A 17,170-nucleotide genomic window follows, 5' to 3' on the forward strand; every position below is an offset into this window, starting at 1 on the left:
TGAGCTCAAGTTATGACTTGTGTGCGTGATTGTGTTGTGATTTGAGTCTTGTGTGTGTTGCTCTCCCCTCCCTTACTTCCGTACATCTTTTGTGATCTTCATTGTAAGGGTGAGAGGCTCCAAGTTGTGGAGATTCCTCGCAGACGGGAGAAAGACAAAGAAAGGAAAAACCATGGTATTCAAGTTGATCATAGGATCACTTGAAAGGGGTTGAGTGCAACCCTCGTCCATTGGGACACCACAACATGGAAGTAGGCAAGTGTTACTTGGCCGAACCACGGCATAAAAATCGCGTGTCTCTTGTGTACTTTACCTTTGATTATCTGTGTTCACAAGAACTTGTTTCAAGCTACTTAGCTGTTCTAACTTACATAACAAAGTTTTGTGGCTATTAGTGTTGAATTTTACAGGATCACCTATTCACCCCCCCTCTAGGTGCTCTCAATTGGTATCAGAGCCGTTCTCTTCACGTAAGGGACTAATCGCCCGAAGAGATGGATCCTAAGGGAAAGGGGATGGTGGTCAACGACAAGGAGAAGGAGTCCCTCTTCAACGAGCCAAGGGACGACAAGCCCACTGACTCTGGCTCGAGTCATAAGAAGAAGGACGGGAAGAAGAAGAGGCGCATCAAGAAGATCGTCTAATACGACAGCGATGAATCTTCTTCTTCACCAAGAAACGACGACAATGACGATTCCTCGTCAAAGAAAAAGACGGTTAATCAAAACTATTCCTTTGATTATTCCCGCATTCCGTACAATTCAAATGCCCATTTACTTTCTATTCCTCTTGGAAAACCCCCACACTTTGATGGAGAGGATTACTCATTTTGGAGTCATAAAATGTGTAGTCATCTATTTTCTCTCCATCCTAGCATTTGGGAAATCGTGGAGAATGGAATGCATTTTAATGGTACAGATAATCCTGTGATGATTAATGAACAAATTCATAAGAATGCACAAGCTACCACTGTTTTGCTAGCATCTTTGTGCGGAGATGAATATAACAAGGTGAGCGGGTTGGACAACGCCAAGCAAATTTGGGATACCCTCAAGATATCACACGAGGGAAATGACGCCACCATGATCACCAAGATGGAGTTGGTGGAAGGCGAACTAGGAAGATTCGCGATGATCAGGGGAGAGGAGCCAACACAAACATAAAACAGGCTCAAGACCCTGGTCAACAAGATTAGGAGTTATGGAAGCACAAGATGGACGGACCACGACGTCGTCCGACTAATGCTAAGGTCATTTATGGTAATTGACCCCCATCTTGTCAACCTTATTCGTGAAAATCCCAGGTACACCAAGATGATGCCCGAGGAGATTCTTGGGAAGTTTGTGAGCAGACGCGTGATGGTGAAGGAGGCTCGATATGTGGACGATGCGCTAAATGGTCCACTACCCTTCTACGAGCCTCAACCTGTGGCTCTTAAGGCTACCAGCAGCAGGGAGGTGCTTCCAAGTAGGGTGGCACAAGTAGAGGCTGCTGGCCTCAACGAGGATGAGATGGCGCTTATCATCAAGCGCTTCAAGACCGCACTTAAAGGACGCAAGGAGTACCCCAACAAGAACAAAGCAAGGGGAAAGCGCTCCTGCTTCAAATGCGGTAAGACTGGTCACTTTATTGCTCAATGTCCCGATAATGAGAATGACCAGGCACAAGAAAGACACAGCAAGAGTGAAAAGAAAAAGAACTACAAGAAGGCGAAGGGCGAGGCGCACCTTGGAAAGGAGTGAGACTCCGACTGCTCTTCATCCGACTCCGACGATGAGGAACTGGCCGCCTCAGCCTTCGACAAGTCTTCACTCTTCCCCAACGAATGCCATACGTATCTCATGGCCAAGGAAAAGAAGGTAAGTGTTCGAAATACCTCTAAGTATACTACTTCTAGCGATGATGATTCTAGTGATGATGAAGTAGATTATACTGATTTATTTAAGGGTTTAGATAGAACAAAAGTAGATAAAATCAATGAGTTGATTGATGCTCTAAATGAAAAGGATAGATTGTTAGAAAAGCAAGAGGATATATTATATGAGGAGCATGATAAGTTTGTTAGTGTGCAAAAAACTCTTGCTTTAGAGATTAAAAGGAATGAAATGCTATCTTCTGAATTGTCTGCTTGCCATGAAACTGTGTCTAGTTTAAAGAGTGTAAATGATGATTTAAATGCTAAGCTAGAGGAAGCAAATAAATCTAGTTCATGTGTAGAGCATGTTAGCATTTGTAATAGATGTAAGGATTTTGATGTTGATGCGTGTAATGAACACCTTATGTCTATTACCAAATTAAATGATGAGGTGACAAGTCTTAATGCTCAACTTAAGACTTGCAAAATTAATTTTGATCAATTAAAATTTGCTAGGGATGCCTACACCGTGGGTAGACACCACTCTATTAAGGATGGACTTGGATTTCAAAAGGAAACCAAGAACTTAACAAGCCAAAAGGCTCCCATTCTCAACAAGGAGAAAGGGAAGGCTCCTATGGCTATTAGTTCCCAAAAATGTCATGCTTACATTTATGATAGAAAACTTTCTAGAAATGCTCATTATAATAGGAGTTATGATGCGTTTAATTCACATGCTATGTTTGCTTCTAGCTCTACTTTTCTGCATGGTAGAAGTAGGCCTAGAAAAAGTAATGTTGTGCCTCATGTGCCTAGGAGAACATGTAATGAACCTTCTACCATTTACCATACTTGCAACACTTCATTTGCACTTGTATGTAAAAATGAAAAAGTAGTTGCTAGAAAGTTGGGATCCAAATGCAAGGGAGACAATACTTGTATTTGGATTCCAAAGGCTATTGTAACTAACCTTGTAGGACCCAACAAGAGTTGGGTACCTAAAACCCAAGCGTAAATTGTCTTGCAGGTTTATGCATCCGAGGGCTCAAGCTGGATTATCGACAGTGGATGCACAAACCACATGACGGGGGAGAAGAAGATGTTCACCTCCTACGTCAAGAACAAGGATTCCCAGGATACGATCATCTTTGGAGATGAGAACAAAGGCAAGGTCAAAGGCTTGGGCAAGATAGCCATCACCAACGAGCACTCCATTTCAAATGTATTTCTAGTAGAGTCATCTGGTTACAACCTCCTATCTGTAAGTCAATTGTGCCACATGGGCTACAATTGTTTGTTTACAAATGTTGATGTTTCTGTCTTTAGAAGGAGTGATGGTTCATTAGCGTTTAAGGGTGTATTAGACGGCAAACTCTACCTAGTTGATTTTTCGAAAGAGGAGGCCAATCTAGATGCATGCCTAATAGCTAATACTAGCATGGGATGGCTGTGGCATCGCCGTCTAGCACATGTTGGGATGAAGAACCTTCATAAACTTCTAAAGGGAGAACATGTGTTAGGACTAACCAATGTCTGCTTCGAGAAAGACAGACCTTATGCAGCTTGTCAGGCAGGGAAACAGGTGGGAAGCACTCATCACAGCAAGAATGTGATGACTACATCAAGACCACTGGAGCTTCTTCACATGGACCTCTTTGGACCCGTCGCCTACCTTAGCATCGGGGGAAGTAAGTATGGTCTTGTAATTGTAGATGACTTTCCTTGCTTCACTTGGCTGTTCTTTTTGCAGGATAAACCAGAAACCCAAGGGACCCTAAAGCACTTTCTAAGAAGGGCTCAAAATGAATTTGAGCTCAAGGTGAAAAAGATAAGGAGCGACAACGGGTCCGAGTTCAAGAACTTACAAGTTGAGGAGTATCTTGAGGAGGAAGGTGTCAAGCATGAGTTCTCCGCTCCCTACACACCACAGCAAAATGGTGTGGTAGAGAGGAAGAACAGGACGCTTATCGACATGGCGAGGACGATGCTTGGAGAGTTCAAGACGCCCGAGCGGTTTTGGTCGGAAGCTGTGAATACAACTTGCCACGCCATAAACCGGCTCTATCTGCATCGTCTCCTCAAGAAGACCTCCTACGAACTCCTTACCGGTAACAAACCCAATGTATCTTACTTTCATGTATTTGGGAGCAAATGCTACATTTTGGTGAAGAAAGGTAGACATTCCAAATTTGCTCCCAAAGCTGTAGAAGGGTTTTTGTTAGGATATGATTCAAATACAAAGGCGTATAGAGTCTTCAACAAATCATCGGGTTTGGTTGAAGTCTCTAGCGATGTTGTATTTGATGAGACTAATGGCTCTCCAAGAGAGCAAGTTGATCTTGATGATATAGATGAAGATGATGTTCCAACGGTCGCAATACGCACCATGGCGATTGGAGATGTGCGACCACAGGAACAACAAGAGCAAGATCAACCTTCTTCCTCAACGATAGTGCATCCCCCTACTCAAGATGATGGACAGGTTCCTCAAGAAGAGGCGTGTGATCAAGGGGGAGCACAAGAAGAACAAGTTATGGAGGAAGAAGCACCACTGGCCCCTCCAACTCAAGTTCGAGCGACGGTTCAAAGGAATCACCCGTTGACCAGATTCTGGTTGACATAAGCAAGGGAGTAACTACTCGCTCAAGATTAGCTAACTTTCGTGAGCATTACTCGTTAGTCTCTTCTATTGAGCCTTTCAGGGTAGAAGAGGCCTTGCAAGATCCGGACTGGGTGTTGGCCATGCAGGAAGAGCTAAACAACTTCAAGAGGAATGAAGTTTGGAGCCTGGTGCCACGTCCAAAGCAAAACGTTGTGGGAACCAAGTGGGTGTTCCGCAACAAGCAAGACGAGCACGGGGTGGTGACAAGAAACAAGGCTCGACTTGTGGCAAAAGGTTATGCCCAAGTCCCAGGTTTGGATTTCGAGGAGACTTTTGCTCCTGTGGCTAGGCTAGGGTCTATTAGAAAATTATTAGCCTATGCCTCTCACCACTCTTTTAGGTTGTTTCAAATGGATGTGAAGAGCGCTTTCCTCAACGGGCCAATAAAGGAGGAGGTGTACGTGGAACAACCCCCTGGCTTTAACGATGACAGGTACCCCGACCATGTGTGTAAGCTCTCTAAGGCGCTCTATGGACTTAAGCAAGCCCCAAGAGCATGGTATGAATGCCTTAGAGATTTCTTAATTGCTAATTCTTTCAAGGTTGGGAAAGTCGATCCCACTCTTTTCACTAAGACTTGTGATGGTAACCTTTTTGTGTGCCAAATTTATGTCGATGACATAATATTTGGTTCTACTAACCAAAAGTCTTGTGAGGAGTTTAATAGGGTGATGACTCAAAAGTTTGAGATGTCAATGATGGGCGAGTTGAACTACTTCCTTGGGTTCCAAGTGAAGCAACTCAAGGACGGCACTTTCATCTCCCAAATGAAGTACACTCAAGATCTTCTCAAGCGGTTTGGGATGAAGGACGCCAAGCCCGCGAAGACACCTATGGGAACCGACGGACATGTCGACCTCAACAAAGGAGGTAAGTCCGTTGATCAAAAGGCATACCGGTCTATGATAGGGTCATTACTTTATTTATGTGCTAGTAGACCGGATATTATGCTTAGCGTATGCATGTGTGCTAGATTTCAATCCGACCCAAGGGAATGTCACCTTGTGGCCGTTAAGTGGATTCTTAGATATTTAGTTTCTACGCCTTGCTTCGGGATCTGGTATCAAAAGGGGTATACCTTTGACTTAATTGGATATTCAGACTCCGATTATGCTGGATGCAAGGTTGATAGGAAGAGTACATCAGGGACGTGCCAATTCCTAGGAAGGTCCCTGGTGTCTTGGAGTTCAAAGAAACAAACCTCTGTTGCCCTATCCATCGCTGAGGTCGAGTATGTTGCCGCAGGACAGTGTTGCGTGCAACTACTTTGGATGAGGCAAACCCTCCGGGACTTTGGCTACAATCTGAGCAAAGTCCCACTCCTATGTGAGAATGAGAGTGCAATCCGCATGGCAGATAATCCTGTTGAACACAGCCACACTAAGCACATAGACATCCGGCATCACTTTCTGAGAGACCACCAGCAAAAGGGAGATATCGAGGTTTTCCATATTAGCATCGAGAACCAGCTAGCCGATATCTTTACCAAGCCGTTAGATGAGAAAACCTTTTGCAGGCTGCGTAGTGAGCTAAATGTCTTAGATTCGCGTAACTTGGATTGATCTATAGCATACATGTGTTTTATGCCTTTGATCATGTTACTTATACATTTATGCAATTTGTTGCTTATTTATGGTGCTCAAGTTGCGCAAGAGATCCCCGGACCTCAAAAGTCCATGTGCGAATGATGCACATATTTAGGGGAGATGTGCTACAACTTGACCCCTTGAGACTAACCTTTGTGTTTAAGTGTACTTGATGTAGTCTCAAATATACATTGAAAGGGAAAAGGTGAACTTGGACCATGCAAAGACTTCCACTGCACTCCGGTATTAGTGTACTCACCTCCAAGTTCATTCTTATGCTCTTATTGCCTTTTTGCTTTTAATTGACATTTTTGGTGAGGCAATGGGGTTAAAGGGCCAAAAATGATCCCGTTTTGGTGCTTCATGCCAAAGGGGGAGAAATTAAGGCCAAAGCAAAAGGATCAGCTACCACTTGAGAATTTTGAAAATAGTAGAGTTAGAATTTTTTTGATTTGTCAAAATACTCTTATTGTAAAATTTGGTCTCTTGTGGGGAGATTCTATGATTATGGGAAAAGGGAGAGTTTTTGGATCTTGATCAATTTCACTCTTGGAATATCTCTCTTTATGCCCAAACAAGTGAGTTTGACTTAGAGATAGGAAAATGAATTTGATTTGCAAGAACAAACCAAGTGGTGGCAAAGAATGATCCAAATATGCCAAATTAGAGTCAAAAACAATTTGGTCCTTATTTGCATCAATGTTGCACTTATTTTTGTTGTTTTTTGATGTGTTGGCATAAATCACCAAAAATGGGGAGATTGAAAGGGAAATGTGCCTTTGGGCCATTTCTATAATGTTTTGGTGATTAAGTGTCCAACACATATTAAGTGAGTTGATTATGTGCCAAACAAGCAAGAAGTGAAAATCATGTAACAAGGTATGTTTCTAGACTTAGTACATTGTTTTGAGTACTAACATATATTGTCTAAGTGCTAGAAACAGAGAAAAGAAGAGAAGAAAAGAAATGCAAAAGACTTGGCTTGGTTCAGCCAAAGTCCAGCTCGGCTTGGCACACCGGACTGTCCGGCGGTGCACCGGACAGTGTCCGGTGCGCCAGGCCAGCCTCCGGTGAACAGGCCACTCTCAGGAAAAATCGGCGGCGTACGGCTATAATTCACCGGACTGTCCGGTGGTGCACCGGACTGTCCGGTGAGCCAACGGCCGCCAGCGCAACGGTCGGCTGCGCAATCCACGGGCGACGCGTGGCCCACGCCAATGGTCGGCAGGGGGCACCAGACTGTCCGGTGCGCCAACTGCCACGGCGCTGCAACAGTCATCTGCGCTAGAAAAGGAAACAGATCCACACTGGACCGTCTACAGTGACTGTCCGGTGGCGCACCGGACTGTCCGGTGCGCCACCCGACAGAAGGCAAGGATAGCCTTTCTTGTTGGCCTCCAACGGCTCCTAGCTACCTTAGGGCTATAAAAGGGACCCCTATGCGCATGGAGGAGTCACCCAAGCATTCAAGAAACATTCTAAGCCTCCAAGACTCCAACTTCGCGCATTTGATTCTTTGAGATAGTGACTTGAGCTCCATTTGAGTTGTGAACTCCGTGGGTTGTGTTTTGAGCTCAAGTTGTGACGTGTGTGCGTGATTGTGCTGTGATTTGAGTCTTGTGTGTGTTGCTCTCCCCTCCCTTACTTCCATACATCTTTTGTGATCTTCATTGTAAGGGCGAGAGGCTCCAAGTTGTGGAGATTCCTCGCAGATGGGAGAAAGACAAAGAAAGGAAAAACCGTGGTATTCAAGTTGATCATCGGATCACTTGAAAGGGGTTGAGTGCAACCCTTGTCCATTGGGACGCCACAATGTGGAAGTAGGCAAGTGTTACTTGGCCGAACCACAGGATAAAAATCGCGTGTCTCTTGTGTGCTTTACCTTTGATTATCTGTGTTCACAAGAACTCGTTTCAAGCTACTTAGCTGTTCTAACTTACATAACAAAGTTTTGTGGCTATTAGTGTTGAATTTTACAGGATCACCTATTCACCCCCCCTTTAGGTGTTCTAAGAACTCAACAACTTCACTAGGAATGAGGAATGGTATTTAGTTCCACGTCCTAACCAAAATGTTGTAGGAACCAAGTGGGTCTTCCGCAACAAGCAAGATGAGCATGGTGTGGTGACAAGGAACAAAGCTCGACTTGTGGCCAAGGGATATTCACAAGTCGAAGGTTTGGATTTCGGTGAAACCTATGCACCCGTAGCTAGGCTTGAGTCAATTCACATATTACTTGCCTATGCTACTTACCATGGCTTTAAGCTTTATCAAATGGACGTGAATAGTGCCTTCCTCAATGGACCAATCAAGGAAGAGGTCTATGTTGAGCAACCTCCCGGCTTTGAAGATAGTGAGTACCCTAACCATGTGTATAAACTCTCTAAGGCGCTTTATGGGCTCAAGCAAGCCCCAAGAGCATGGTATGAATGCCTAAGAGATTTCCTTATCACTAATGGCTTCAAAGTCGGCAAAGTCGATCCTACGCTCTTTACTAAAACAATTGCAAATGATTTTTTTGTATGCCAAATTTATGTTGATGATATCATATTTGGGTCTACTAACAAATCTACTTGTGAAGAGTTTAGTAGGATTATGATTCAAAAATTCGAGATGTCTATGATGGGGAGTTGAAGTATTTCTTAGGATTTCAAGTGAAGCAACTCCAAGAGGGCACCTTCATTAGCCAAACGAAGTACATTCAAGATATACTCACCAAGTTTGGAATGAAGAATGACAAGCCCATCAAGACACCCATGGGAACTAATGGGCATCTCGACCTCGACACGGGAGGTAAATCCGTAGATCAAAAGGTATATCAGTCGATGATAGGATCTTTGCTCTATTTATGTGCATCTCGACCGGATATTATGCTTTCCGTATGCATGTGTGCAAGATTTCAAGCCAATCCTAAGGAAATTCACCTTAGGGCCATGAAAAGAATCTTGAGATATTTACTTCATACACCTAAGTTTGGTCTTTGCTACCCCAAGGGATCCACTTTTGATTTAATAGGTTATTCAGATGCTGATTGGGCAGGGTGTAAGATTGATAGAAAGAGCACATCAGGCACTTATCAGTTCTTGGGAAGATCTCTGGTGTCTTGGGCTTCAAAGAAACAAAATTCAGTAGCTCTTTCTACCGCTGAAGCCGAGTACATTGTCGTAGGCCATTGTTGCGTGCCATTGCTTTAGATGAGGCAAACCCTTAGGGATTATGGTTACAAATTAACCAAAGTCCCTCTCCTATGTGATAATGAGAGTGCAATCCGCATGGCAAGTAATCATGTTGAGCACAGCCGCACTAAGCACATAGTCATTCGGTATCACTTTCTGAGGGATCACCAACAAAGGGGGGATATCAAGATTGCTTATGTTAGCACCAAAGAACAATTAGCCGATATCTTTACCAAACCACTAGACGAGAAAACTTTTACCAAACTTAGGCATGAGCTAAACATTCTTGATTCTAGGGATTTTGATTGATATTTTGCACACATAGCTCATTTATGTACCTTTGATCATCTCTCTTTAATTTGATATGACTAATGTGGTTTTCAAGTATATTTCATGCTAAATCATAGATTGAAAGGGAAATGGAGTCTTCGGTGAAGACAAGGCTTCCACTCCACTCCATCGCATTATTTCTCCTTCGCTGTCACTCCGCATCGCTCTCCAACTTTGGTATAATCCTTCACTCATATATTATTTACCAAAGAGGGAGAGAGTTTGAAAAGGGCTCTAAAGACTCCGTTTTTGGCGATTAATGCCAAAGGGGGAGAGAGTATTAGCCCAAAGCAAAAGGACCGAACCACCACACCAATTTCAAAATATTTTTTCCTCGAAACAAGTCTAAGTTTTAAATGTTGTTTTCAATTGGTATTGTATTTATGATATATTTCAAAAATTGGTATCTAAAACCCTCTTGAACACTAAGAGGAGAATTTCATTAAGGGGGAGTTTTGTTTAGTCAAAGGAAAAGCATTTGAAACAGGGGGAGAAAATTTCAAATCTTGAAAATGCTTCTCGAAATCATATTCATATACCCTTGACTATTTGCAAAAAGACTTTGAAAAAGAATTTCCAAAAACATTTGCAAAAACTAAACAAGTGGTGCATGCGTGGTCCAAAATGTTAAAATGAAGAAAGCAATCCATGCATATCTTATGAAAATGTAAATTGGTTTAATTCCAAGCAACGTTTGCACTTACCTTATGCAAACTAGTTCAATTATGCACTTGTATATTTGCTTTGGTTTGTGTTGGCATCAATCACCAAAAAGGGGGAGATTGAAAGGGAAATAGGGTCAAACCTTTTCCTAAATGATTTTGGTGGTTGAATTGCCCAACACAAATAATTGGACTAACTAGTTTGCTCTAGATTATAAGTTCTACAGGTGCCAAAGGTTCAACACAAACCAATATAAAGTCCAAGAAAGGGTTCAAATAGAGAGGAGCAAAACCAACCGAAGGTTGGCCTAGTCTGGCGCACCGGACAGTGTCCGGTGCACCAGGGTGAACAACTTTGAACTGCTCAGCTTCGGGTTTCTGGAAATGCCACTCTGCTATAATTCACCGGACTGTCCGGTGTGCCATACGGAGCAATGGCTATAGCGCCAACGGTCGACTGCAAAAGTGTACAGTAACAGTGAACAGTGCGGACTGCACGCGCAGAAGTCAGAGCAAGCGCCAGAAGGCGCACCGGACAGTGAACAGTGACTGTCCGGTGGCCCCACTTGTCAGAGCTCCAACGATCGAACCCTAACGGTTGGGTGACGTGGCTGGCGCACCGGACAGTGTCCGGTGGCGCACCGGACTGTCCGGTGCGCCCATCGACAGCAGCCCTTCCCAACGGTCACTTTGGTGGTTGGGGCTATAAATACCCCCCAACCACCACACTTTAAGGCATCCAAGTTTTCAGCCAATGCATTCTATACAAGAGCTAGTGCATTCAATACAAGACACAATTAGATTGAATCAAAGCCTCTCCAAGTCCCAATTCCATTCAAAGCAATTAGTGACTAGAAGAGAGAGTTTTGCTCGTGTTCTTTGAGCTCTTGCGCTTGGATCGCTTTTCTTCTTCCCATTTCTTGTTCTCAACATTTTTTTAATCAAAGCAAGAGACACCAATTGTGTGGTGGTCCTTGTGAGGACTAAGTGTCCTAATTGATTGAGGAGAAAAGCTCACTCGGTCTAAGTGACCGTTTGAGAGAGGGAAATGGTTGAAAGAGACCCGGTCTTTGTGACCACCTCAATGGGGAGTAGGTTTGCAAGAACCGAACCTCGGTAAAACAAATCACCGTGTCACACTCTTCATTTGCTTGTGATTTGTTTTCGCCCTCTCTTTCGGACTCGATTATATTTCTAACGCTAACATCGGCTTGTAGTTGTGCTTAAAGTTTATAAATTTCAGATTTGCCTATTCACCCCCCCCCCCATCTAGGCGACTTTTAATAACACCTCAAACCATCAATCATAGACTCATCTTCTCTATAGCCTCGCAGGAGCGCCGCCGCCATCCAAGCCACAACAGCCCGCCGCTAGCTAAGCTCGCAGATATAAGCCTCCATGACCAGCTCGTCAAAATTTGACTCTCACCCAAACTCTAGCGACAACTCCTACAAGAAATTTCTCTCCGTCTATTCATCTTTCGGGGCAAACTAGAACATCGACGTGACCAGCTCGGCGAGAGCTTCGTCGCCGTGCTTCCGGTTCATCGATCGGATCTCCGGTTCATCGTCAAAAACCGAGATGACCAACAGCAATGCGAGGTTAAAGTGCTTGATTGGAAGGTAAGTTAGTGATAGGTTAGGTCTTTCCCGTATGATAGGCTTGACGTTTCCCGCCTAATAGATAACCACCACCATATGCTCTTTTACATGTAAGACTATCATGCAGCATAAATTTAACAGTAGGTACAATCATGATGGGTTTGCATCAGCTAGGTCATGTATTTATAAACAAACATTTTTCATCTTTAACAAAACCTACATAACCAATCAAAACGCGTCATGTCACATATTTCTGTGCAGCACTACTAATTTATTAAAAATACGATATCTTCTCGGTTAAATAAATTGTTTTAATTTGTTCAAATTGCGTTAGGTTCATATTAATTTTGCGTACCTAATAATAACATTATTTAAATTATGCCACATGTTTTAAATAATTAGTTAGGTAATTAATTACTTGTTTAATTAATGCTAATTAGCTAAGCAATCTATTTAATCTAATTTATACTTGTAAACTACGCTTATTATAAATAATTGTTAAAGTGATTAATATCAACTTAAATATTTTAATTTAATACTAGCTTAGTTTAAATGCAGCATCTATTAGATTTATTGCGTCTAAAAATATTGTTTTACCCATAACTTCTTCGTTCTAACACTGATTTTAATGGTTCTTGAACCTATGATCTCGTAGCGACACGTAGAATATTCTTACGTAGTTTGTTCTTATGCTTTGGTGTAATGTTACCATATCCATTATTTGCTTGATTATATGTATTGCTACGAGTAGAGGTGAGGTGACGAGGAACCTGATGCCCAACTTATGGGTCAGCATCTGGACACAAGCTTATCACAAGTTTTAGGCAAGTTGTGTCATTGATCACTTTTCTCTTTACCCAATAATGTTCATGTTAATCACTGTGACATGCTCATGTTAATTTGATGGGACCTAATAGGCTTCCCTAGCATTATTTATCCCACACCTTACAGACAAAAGAACTATTGGGTAGTTTTGATATTGCTCTACCTGGTTTTGGGAAATTAATGTTATATTATGATCATGTTCCAGTTACGCTGTTGTTTTAATTATTGTTCATGACAAAATCATTTTGTTAATTGGAACATGGAGCTTAACTTGAGATATTCGTGCTACCACAAGGGTGGAATGGGACGCCCTTGGCTGACTAATTAGGAAAGCTAGTGGAGGACTACCTTACCCGAAATGGGCAAGGGTGGTAGAGGAGCTGCATATAGGGAGGTTCTCGGGTCGATCATGCTGCGATGGCTTTTCGGACAAGGGATTCCTATATTGCCCTTCTCAGAAACCATAGCGGGTTTTTTGAAACTAGTGGAACTTTGTAAAGGCCTCGTAGTGGATCCCTAGCCATTCACCTCGGAAGTATCTAAATGGCCTTGCAAACCCTGGCTAGACAGGATACATGACTTGTGGGTAAAGGGCACAACCTCTGTAGAATGTAAAACTAGTATATCAGTCGTGCTCACGGTCAAGAGCGACTAAGTACTCTCGCATGATTAACTTATGGAACTAAACTTAATTTGTCATATGCATTGCATTGCGGGTTTATTATTAATTGTGATCTCTTATTTAATTGGGTTGGTATCTACTTATACTTAGTAACTGCTAATAAAATTTGAACAACTCTAAAAGCAATGCACGACTTTAACCATTTCCTTTGGTTAGCCTTACACTTCACATGAGCTCACACATTTGATGAGTTCATGCACATTATTCCCCACAACTTGTTGAGCAATGAACGTATGTGATCTCACTCTTGTTGTACTCACATCCACCCAGGTCAAGGACAGGTATTACATGATGAGGAACATGAAGGATGTCGCGATGAGTTCGTGGGAGGTCTAGGTCGTCGTCTCCCAGTCAACTATAGTTGCTGGATCGTTGTCTTCTTATGATATAATTATTTAGTTATTTTGTACAGAACTCCTATTATATAGTAAAGATGTAACATTCATTATATACCATGAGTCATCATATGTGTGAGACTTGATCCTAGCACACATCTGAGTCGTGCCCGGGTAAATCCGGGTTTGACACAATCGGATTCCGTTTGGATCAGTTTCGCATTCGAAAACTAAATTTCGAGCTACTAAAAACAACACTAGGTAGCGACACAGTTTTAGATCGATTCTGACTTTTCGATGTCCAATTTACGACTCGTTCGTTTGTTAGTCTCTTGTGAGTCTTACGAACATTTTCAAAACATGAGATCACTGGTTGGTTGATGTGTTTTTGGTTTGAGCGACTTCTTCATCTCCATTGAAGTTAAGTATCCATGTTCTAGTTTTTAGCAACAGAATTTAATTTGTTCTCATTCACCTTTCCTATAGTCATCTTTTTGGTCCTTCAGTGTGCTAATGTTTTGTGAAAAAAAAGTTTTATAGAGCGTATTTAACCCCCTTCTAGACACTCGCATAAGTCACAGGCACATCGTGCGTAGCTTCTCATGTATGGACGTTGTTGGTGTCAAACAAGCACCCGTAGGTAGGGGTGGTAATGGATCACGATCCAAATACTTCTTCACAATTTGTTAGGGGCATAAATTATTTTAGTTCAAAAATAAATAGAAATAGAGTTTGATCCTAATCGAGTCATAATTCGATCTAATCCTTAAATTTTATAGTTAAGGCTCATTGTCACCGTATTCTTCACCTTAATTGTCTTGTCCGGCAGCGGCAGCAAAGGAAGTGGAAGGGCAGTCTTGAAGGCAAACTTGGAAGAAGGCAGCGACTCCGACGTGGCTCACGTTTCAGTATGGCGTTGAAAGAAGACAGAGCAAGAGTGCATCAAGTATCGAGTGTTCGGGGATCCTGAACTATATCTGTAGAAATATGTCATCATAGATCCCATCATGGACACGCGTTACATAGTAGTAAAGCATATCTAAAGAAGTATTAATAGGAAGCTAACTGATCTGTCGGTCCAACAAACCTATCAGCATACTCCTTGACAGTGCCATCTTGTCTAGTGTCAGTGTGAAGCATCTGCTGAATCAACAACTGATTTTGGCCACGGCCAGAGCGCTCATGAAGTACTCTGCGAAGGACAAGCCACTCCATGCGCTGCAGTTGCGATTCGACAGACTGAACCCAACTAGCGGCGGCATCGGAAAAAACACACGGCAGAATTCTTAACCCACAAAGATGGCTCAAAACAACTCCAAAGTAGTTGAGGCAGAAAGTATGCCCGGCCGGGGACGCAGACGACTGCTCCAGAACTGTGCGATCCCATGTTTAGCTGCGGATATTAATAGAGAAGTGCGGTGTCCGGAGAAGAGAATCATTAAGGATAATAGTCTACATGTACAAACTCTAATAGATGCTTTCAAAAATCACTGGACCTCGTTCTGGATCTTGTACACGATCTCTCCCTGCTCTTCAGTTGTTCTACTAGTAGAAGCTTGGAATCTGGAAGGCCCGCGCGTTGGCTCTTGTCCTAGGTGGGCCGTGGAAGTCCTGTATTGAAGGCGGAGTCCAACAGGAATGCCACAGGCGCAAAACCACGAGTTTAGCTGGTGAAAAGTACCACATCGGCTAATCAATCAGGGGAAAGGAGCAGGTTATGCAATAAAGGAACATATAGGTGTGTCTTTAAAACATACTTACCTGGATGGGGTCTATGGCTGATCAAGAAGAGCCATGGCCTAAGCTAGTGGCTTCCATTGCACTTTAGGAGGAGCACTAGTTTACCATCTCCTCAAGTAGGAGAGTGGACATCATAATTTGTGGCAGAGGGGATACGCGTTCGCGCGGTCCCTACCAAAATAATGTAACTTTTAAATTCTTTTGGAATACAAAGTGACTGTTGTTTCCCATGGGAACTTCTACCAAAATAATGTAAGTTTTAAATTTAAATTCTTTTAGAATATAAAGTGGCTGGTATTTCCCATGGGAACTTCTACCAAAATAATGTAAGTTTTAAATTTAAATTCTTTTGGATTCTAGTGGCGGTTTACTACAAATCATGGATTTCTACTGGCGGTTTTCTTAAGGAACCGCCAGTAGAAATACGATTTCTAGTGGCGGTTTTCTTAAGGAACCGCCACTAGAAATCATTTTTATCCTTAATTTTTCGAGTTTTTCAAACGATCTCGTATGATAAAACCACCAAAATAAAAGTTGTAGATCTCTAAAAGTTATGAAACTTTGTAGTTGACAACTTTTTTATTTAAACTCATTTCAGTTCTCAAAAATTGAATCTAAGTATGTCAAATTTAAAATTCAAATTTTGCAAACTACCTCGGATGAAAAAAGTGTCAAAATAAAAGTTGTAGAACTTCAAAAGTTATTTATCTTTGTAGTTGATAACTTTTTTATTTGAATTCGTTTAGGGTCTCAAATAAGCAATTTACACTCAAATAGTTGTAATATGTGGAGAAAACAACTACAAACTAGACACAAAGCATGTCATAGACGGAGTGGTTGTGGAGGATATGCGCGAGGGTAAGGTCGATGGTTCGATTACTAACAATCGCGTAGCGTGCGAAAAATGCCGCGACTTGCGACTTCGACGGAGACGGGTGGGGTGGTCCTAATACAAATAATATTTTTTACTATTTTTAAAATATGTTTTATGTTTCCTGGAAACGATTTGCACTGACGGTTTTATTACGTCGACCGCCAGTGAAAATCGATTTTCACTGGCGGTTTTATTACGTCGACCGCCAGTGAAAATCGATTTTCACTGGCGGTCTTCAGTTACCCGCCTGTAAAAATGATGATTTTTACTGACCCCTAGCACTAGCGGTTACGATAAACGCCACTAAAAATGGGTTTATGACCGCCAGTATAGATCTTCTCTGTACTAGTGTATGAGCCTGGAAGGGCCGGCGCGTTGGAGCCTGGAGCCTTCTTAAGTATACTTCAATAAGAACGTAACAACAATAGAGATCATATTGATGAAATGATAGAGTGAATTTATGGTTCCTAAAACTTGACTCAAGCATTACCATAAGCTCCAAAATATACCATCTCTATTATTACAAAAGATGTGTTTATTTATGTTAGTATATATATCAACAAACATACACCGGTACACGCTACTCTCATTCCATCAAGTATCCCTGAAGCTCATGTACCTGAGAATAGAAACAAGTGTACGAGATTTATCATTATAGTAAACCTCGGCAAGCAACTTACCTTAACTAAACTATTTGAACTACAGTTCAATTAATCAACAAATTTGAACAGTGATAATAGAACATCAAATACTTCATAAGTTTCAATACATGGCTTTATTTCTACCCCACACATCCCGAGAGTGCGTCTCAATGGGAAGTGCCTAAGCAGATTCAAACTAAC

General features: G+C 42.2%; 1 non-coding gene across 1 annotated transcript; it reads left to right on the forward strand.

The window, feature by feature from the left end:
• The first annotated feature begins 15,467 nt into the window (after window positions 1-15,467).
• On the forward strand, window positions 15,468-15,629 carry LOC111590411 (U1 spliceosomal RNA). The gene has a single exon (XR_004853534.1). It is a non-coding gene; the product is annotated as a U1 spliceosomal RNA (small nuclear RNA).
• The last annotated feature ends 1,541 nt before the right edge of the window (window positions 15,630-17,170 follow it).

This window comes from Zea mays, chromosome 10, assembly GCF_902167145.1.
Source record: "Zea mays cultivar B73 chromosome 10, Zm-B73-REFERENCE-NAM-5.0, whole genome shotgun sequence".
In the NCBI taxonomy this organism is placed as follows: Eukaryota; Viridiplantae; Streptophyta; class Magnoliopsida; order Poales; family Poaceae; genus Zea; species Zea mays.